This window comes from Sinocyclocheilus rhinocerous, unplaced genomic scaffold, assembly GCF_001515625.1.
Source record: "Sinocyclocheilus rhinocerous isolate Xijiao unplaced genomic scaffold, SAMN03320098_v1.1 scaffold239, whole genome shotgun sequence".
NCBI classification, from domain to species: domain Eukaryota; kingdom Metazoa; phylum Chordata; class Actinopteri; order Cypriniformes; family Cyprinidae; genus Sinocyclocheilus; species Sinocyclocheilus rhinocerous.
In genome coordinates, this window is record NW_015653198.1 from 500101 (window position 1) to 507665 (window position 7565).

The 7565-nt window shown below is 33.2% G+C and overlaps 1 long non-coding RNA gene across 1 annotated transcript; it reads left to right on the forward strand.

The window, feature by feature from the left end:
* Nucleotides 1–266: 266 nt before the first annotated feature.
* On the forward strand, nucleotides 267–6501 carry LOC107715633 (uncharacterized). The gene is made up of 6 exons (XR_001637122.1): nucleotides 267–1944; nucleotides 3319–3469; nucleotides 3550–3638; nucleotides 4309–4427; nucleotides 5698–5748; nucleotides 5882–6501. It is a non-coding gene; the product is annotated as an uncharacterized LOC107715633 (long non-coding RNA).
* Nucleotides 6502–7565: the final 1064 nt, after the last annotated feature.

A 7565-nucleotide genomic window follows, 5' to 3' on the forward strand; every position in this document is an offset into this window, starting at 1 on the left:
TGTATTTTGGCCAGAAGCGATGGTTTAAAGTTAAAACATCTTGATTTGTTTCTTATAAACATGCAGCGTTTTATTTCACAAGATGTTAACTGGTGGACTGGAGTGGTGTGGATTACTTGTGGATTATTGTGATGTTTTTATCAGCTGTTTGGACTCTCATTCTGACGGCACCCATTCACTGCAGAGGATCCTTTGGTGAACAAGTGATGAAATGCTACATTTCTCCAAATCTGTTCTGATGAAGAAACTAACTCATATACCACCCATCTTGGATAGCCTGAGGGTAAGTATATTTTCAGCAAAATTTTTGTTTTTGGGTGAACTATTGCTTTATTACAGAGCACATTCTGGGATTTACAAGGTTTTATATTACAAAATATTACAGACTTACCTACGTCATAAACTGACTGTATGGGACATACTGCTTATGAAAGGAACAATGGGTTATTTGTATAGTATGAAGGAGTTAGACATTTCTGTATGCACAAATGATTTAGAAATATTGCGAAAAATTTATATTTGATCATATCACAAATACGCTAATCTTTTAATATTAGAGATACAACAGTAGTAAATATGTGCTAATTTTGAGTTAAACTGAAAAAAATAGCAATTTTCAACAGTTCTTATGTATGATATGATGTATTAAATATTGAAATGTTTACTTTTTTTCCTCTTTTGCTCATTCACAAGAGCTTATAATGTGCATGTAAATACTGTAAACATGGATTTGTATTGCAAATACCCACAAGTATGTGTGTATGTTTTAGCATGTTTATCAAGACACATTACTCAAATGCAATTGAAATAATAAGCATATCAGTGCATCTCACTGTTGCATGCTATAATAAGCTAGTTAACTAATTAAAAACAATAAACATCAGCTCACGATTACTATTACTGTGGTTTAAAAAAAAAAATACACCAGTGTTGAACAACTTAAAAAGCTGAATAAAATGATATTTCTGAAATATTTCTGATGGACCGTGTCCGATGTCTGAACATCTGAATGCGTTTATTGCATTTGTTGAGTTTCTGCCTAAATCTAAACATGAATATATCATTTGACTTTCATGAAAGCAGATGTGCTGGATGAAAGAAACCATCGTTCATTCTTTCCACAAGTGTTTCTTATATACGATGCTGTAACTAGCAAAACAATATTCTTACAATATTTCATGCTACATGCATAAGATTAAACAGTTTCTTTATGTTGACAATAGGAATTGTTATTTTGCATGTAAATGTGTCTTGTCTGAATAAGGATAATCTTTATATAATAATGTGTGTTTTTTTGTTGTTGTTTTTTTTACAAATTCATGCAACAGCTGTCTGAAGTCTTGATTGATGTAACATTCTTTGTATGGTGTTTGGTTTGAAATAAGCTTTGAAGTTTGAAATGAGAATAAATGGTCAGTGTCAGTCTGGTCAGCTGTGACTGCTCTCCCTCAGTTCCCCATCTTTATAAGAGCGCCATCATCTGGACAGATGGAGTAATTAATACAGTCAGAAGTATTATTCATGGACTCACGTAGATTAAGCATCAGTAAAATGTGACTTATTCAGCCAACCAGTTAAAAAGTTTACATCAAGAAATATGTCATAATATAGCAAAATATTTATGCCAGATAGTGTAAAATAATTACTTTACCTCATTTTTTAATAAAGAAAGAGGCCATTCCAATTATCTTGAAGAAATGTTTAAATGATTATGCACCCCAATATGAATAAACAAATAAATACATACATACATACATGCATGCATACATAGCCTATGAATTTAACGCGTGGGTAGACAGATGTTTTACATTCTTTTTAAACCGTATGACACTCCAATTTTGTATAAAAATGCTCTCAGTCGACGGTCCTTTATTTTGAATTTTTTCCAAAACAGGAAGTTGTGGTCCTGTGCTCTGTTTGGCTGTACATTTCGCTACAGTGAAGGTTAGTTGGTTGTTTCGGAGTGTTGTAATTTTTTCAGTGCATGACTGTGTGACTATCTGTCTGTGTTATAAATATTTAGTAAAACTAAGGTCCTTGAGATCCAGAGATATTAATGTTTCTCTATCTTTATATGTATGAATTGTTTTTTTTTTTTCACTGATCCTGTTCATAATGAACCTTTTAGCCATAATATGTGTGAAAAAGTCCCCTACACGTTAACATTTGAGTTTGCTGTACAACTGAGAAGACAATTATATGTCAATAAAAACACACGTCAATGAAATGACTTAATGGCTTTACCAAAAATTATTTTGTTGGTGTAAAAAAGGAAAAAAATACGCCCAAGTATTACATAACTAAAATTGTGCCCACGTTGTCCATATCTCATGGTAATACATCAAGTAAAATCTATAAGTGTTTGTTATAAGTATATTATAACTTTATATCATGAGTAATTACACTTAGATTCAACAGCATTTTTCATGAAGGTGTTCTAACCTGTTACCGGATCCCCTATCTGCTCTGTCAAAACATTAAACTGTACAAACCAGTGCTAGTTGGGCTGATAGTGGTGCAATATTAGTCTCTGATATACTTATTGCATCGCTCATCATGTTGAGTGACACCAGCAACACACAAGCATCTGTTAGGACTCTTCTTCATCAACTAGCAATGTAGTAAAATAATAAATGGTGTCATTCCTGTAATTAAATACCCTGAAAGTCTGCAATTTAACCTGATCACTCAAAAATAAAATGAAATTGAATTTCGTCAGGTCCAAGCCTGTAGCTTAAACCACTAAGCCACTTTTCAGGAAACAGGTATCAACCTATTATTCAGGTGTGTGCAATATGCAGACGTTTATCACATAATACTTGTTTCTTACTAATTTTGTTACCTGTTTTTGCTCAAGCAAGTCACACTTTCTCCCAAAATATGATGCATTTTGTAGCATTTTTACTTTCAACAACAATTTGTAAGGTGAAGAAGTCTTTTATTATCCCTTAATCAGCAGAAAAAAACTGGCATAACGACATGATTCCTGTCATCCTTTGAGCCAGATTACAACTATTTGTTCAATTATCAGACAATTTTTACATGTATGAATGATTCTGAAGAAATTATTTTATGCCTAATCCTGTTTTCCACTTTTTTCACTAATTTCCAGATTGTAAGTTATGATACATTTTGACTTCTTTTTGTCATTCTTCAAGTCTTCATTCAGATTTTGTGAAAAAACTGTATGTGATGTAAAGATTTAATAATATTTTTTAACTCATCATCAAATTAGGTCATATTAGGCAAATCAGGCTGTGTAAATGTAAAATATGATGTATAAAATATAATGTGGTCATACAGTTCTTATTTCTATAGCCATGGAAGACAACATACAAGAGGAAGTCCTTTCGCAGTTCTGGGCGGCTGGCAGATCCTGCAGCTGACGGCGGGCACGGGTTTGGTGGTCTATGCCGTCTGGGCAGGGATCCTCATGTCGGGGTTTCACCGAGTGCCTCTCAAATTACAGGTGAGATCTGAGGAGTGTGTCTGTGTTAATGCTGCTCATAGGGAGAGGTTTATAAGCCTGTAACTGCTGCTGTGTTCCAGCGAGCAGAGCTCAGGTGAGTAACGTCATGACTCTGCTGAAGGGCCGATCTGGAGGCATCGCTGACCTGGGCTCAGGTGACGGCAGGATTGTGAGTGATCCTCTTACTTTTCTTTTTTTTTTAGTGTTTTGTAGGTCTATTATACTCACCAAGGTTGCATGTAATTTAATCAAAAATACAGTAAAAACAGTCATATTGTGGAATATTATTACAATCTAAAACAATTATTTTATATTTGAATATATTTTTAAAATGCATTTTATTCCTGTGATCAAAGCTGAATTTTCAGCATCATTACTCCAGTCTTCAGTGTCACGTGATCCTTCAGAAATCATTCTAATAAATACAGTAAAAACAGTCATATTGTGGAATATTATTACAATCTAAAACAATTATTTTATATTTGAATATATTTTTAAAATGCAATTTATTCCTGTGATCAAAGCTGAATTTTCAGCATCATTACTCCATCCAGTCTTCTCACGTGATCCTTCAGAAATCATTCTAATATGATGATTTGCTGCTCAAGAAACATTTCTTATTATCAATGTTGAAAACAGTTGTGCTGCTTCATATTTTTGTGGAAAAGAACAGCATTTAAATGCAAATGATTGGTAACATTATGATTGCCTTTACCATGACTTTTGATCAATTTAATGCACCCTTGCTGAATAAAAGCATTAATTGATTTTTAAAAAACCGACCTCAAACTTTTAAACAGTAGTGGTCGTGCTTATTTCTTTGTTTTAATCGTGTGCAGGTGTTAGAAGCGTGTCGTCAGGGTTTTTCTCCAGCAGTTGGTTATGAGCTCAATCTCTGGCTTGTTCGTCTTGCAAAAAAACAACACAGAAGTGTTTCATATCGGCGAGAAGATTTGTGGTAGGTATATCTAAACACTCAAAATACTATATTAAACTATACTATTTATTATATTGTATGGTATAATTATGTTTAATATACAGTATATATATATATATATATATATATATATATATATTAATATAATTTAATTATATATGGTTTATATTGAATTAAAAATAATTACACATCTTTAATTTATTATATTATTTTATATTTTTATTATATTTTATAAATGTGTGTGTGTATATATTGTTAATTATATATAAAACAATTTTATTTAATAAAAATACATGTAACTGAATAAATTATTAATGAAATTAAAAATTTATAAAATAACATGCACATGTATTATATACACATGCACAATTTTATTATATAAAATACTATATTTTAAAATATATTTAATATATTAAATTTATCCGCCTCTAAAACAAACTTACAAATGATGTAAGACAGACAGTTCAAATAAAATGTAAAATTATTTAGAAATAATATTACTGATAATATTGCAGTCTAACAATGCCCACTTTTCACAATCGAATGGACAAAATCCTGCCCTGAAAACACTGTTTCAGTAGAAATTACATCATTTTTTAGATGCTACGTTCAGCGCAAATGTAGTTTAGATGAGATAGTTACAGAGAAGTTGACAGATGAGGGGTGTATGTGGACGGCTCCATCACTCTTGGTCATGAAGCGCAGTTCCTCTGCTTTAGGCTGCATCTTCATAGCACCTTTACTAGTGAGCTTGTACTTCCCCTGAGGAGATCTCACCTAAACAAAACACAGCATGTTTTACACACATTCACATTAATCATCTTACACACTAGAGAAATTTGTGCACTGACCTGGACTACATTAGGGTAGAGAGCTGCGCACAGCATGGCTGACATCAGCTTTGTGTTACCAGAGTTCAGGTTGGCCTGTGGGGGACAGAAAAGCACTGGTGTTAAAAGAACAGGTCACATGCTGGGAGTTCATACTAATGGGTTTTATCATTATTTTTAGTTTATATATCTTGTATAGATTTTACCCAACAGTCTAAATATTACATATATAGTGTCAAAAACCATTCACTGTCTGGAAGACTATTTTACCCTAAATTTACACATCAACATTATAAACCAAAAAATATTAAGTGATATTATATTATCATAATATAATATATTATATTATAGATATTATCTTACACTATCCTAAATTATCATACAAATGATCATTTCTCATACAGAAGCAAGATATGATTGATACACAATATTGTGCATAATACCTGTATGTGTGTTTCCAGGTTGATCTCTCGACATATAAAAATGTCACAACATTTCTAGCCCCTAGTGTGGTATGTACCACAGTGATTCCTAAATCATTTATTATGATTTACAATGAATGCAATCAAAGACTTTAATCAATCAGTTAATGCGTTTGCATTATATTATTGTGTCCTCATATACCTTGTATTGTGTGCTTATCAGTTAAGTCTTTTACAAAAGAAGTTACTGGCTGAGCTGCCTGAAGATGCTTTGATTGTGGCGGGACGTTTTCCGTTTCCTGATTGGACGGTGTGTAAAGTAGAGGGTGAAGGTGTGGACAGAGCGTGGGCCTATCACATACAAGAACTGAGACATCGCTACCAGTCACAAGATAAACATGAGAAAACCAGCTGAGAAACATTGAAAACCTCTGCTTTCTTATTATTTTATATTCATTTTATCATGTTTATGGAATTATATAGAACGTTTTTAAAAGATTTAAGCTGTTAAATCATGTTTTGTTGTGCTCTCACTCTTCAGGTAAACATAAGATAAGATATCAAAAACAATGCTGCTGTCTGTGGGTGTTCATTAAAGGGTTCGAACCCATGGATCACTTCCTGTTTCTTGATGTGACCTAGATAATGTTATGTGTCCAATATTTCTCTTTTACAGAAAAAAGGAAATGAACCACATTTATTGTGAGTCATCTTATTGAATGTGCTGTTTTGCAAAAAGTGCGTGTTTGTAAATGTGTCACTCAATCTGCAGTCTTACTCAACATGTGCTTGAGTTGATGGGTTGCATAATGTGAAGCCGTTGAGCAAACCACAATAAACCACCAGAAGCAAGAGAATGGCAAGCTCTTCCCTTTCATCTTCAGAAATAACAGACGGTCACAGACTGATTCTCACAGTTCAAGAGGAACATCTACAAACAGAAACAAAAAGTAACAAAGCTTTTGTGTCGGTTATTTGGCCTATGCTGATTTTTACAAAGCAGAGTGGCTGATGTGATGCAGACATACTGTATATAATACATTTGGTAACACATTACTTAAAGCCTTTATGCATAATGCATTATAAATGCATTAATTATGCCTTGTACTGCACCTTATAATGCATTGTACAATCTCATGAATAACACAGTTAATACATCATAACACTTATCAATTCATTGTTACACTATGCATTTTAAATTCAGTTATAATTATTGACAACAAGATATAATGTATTACAACGCACATTATTACTAATTATAAGGCATTATACCCTTTAATAACCCGTTATAATGCATTATATACAAAGGCGGTAACACTTTACAATAAAGCTCATTAGTTAACATGAACTAAGAATGAACAATACATCTAGTCAAGTCAAGTCACCTTTATTTATATAGCGCTTTTAACAATACAGATTGTGTCAAAGCAACTGAACAGCATTAATTAGGAAAATAGTGTCAATAATGCAAAATGACAATAGTAAACACTCATTTTTCAGTTAAAGGCAGTTCATCATTGAATTCAGCGATGTCATCATCCAGCTCAGTTCAGTCTAAATAGTATCTTTGCAATCATTTGCAATCAAGTCAACAATATCGCTGGAAATGAAGTGTCCCCAACTAAGCAAGCCAAAGGCGACAGCGGCAAGGAACCAAAACTCCATCGGTGACAAAATGGAGAAAAAACCTTGGGAGAAACAAGGCACAGTCGGGGGGCCAGTTCTCCTCTTGCCAGATGAAACCAGCAGTTCAATTCCAGGCTGCAGCAAAGTCTCATTGTGCAGAGGACTCAAATGGCTCCTGTGGTCTTGTCCCGATGTTGACCAACAAAAGAGAACATTATAACCTTTTTTACTCCACAACACCAGTCAAATGCTTCCTTTTGTGATCTGATGTGGCTTCTTGT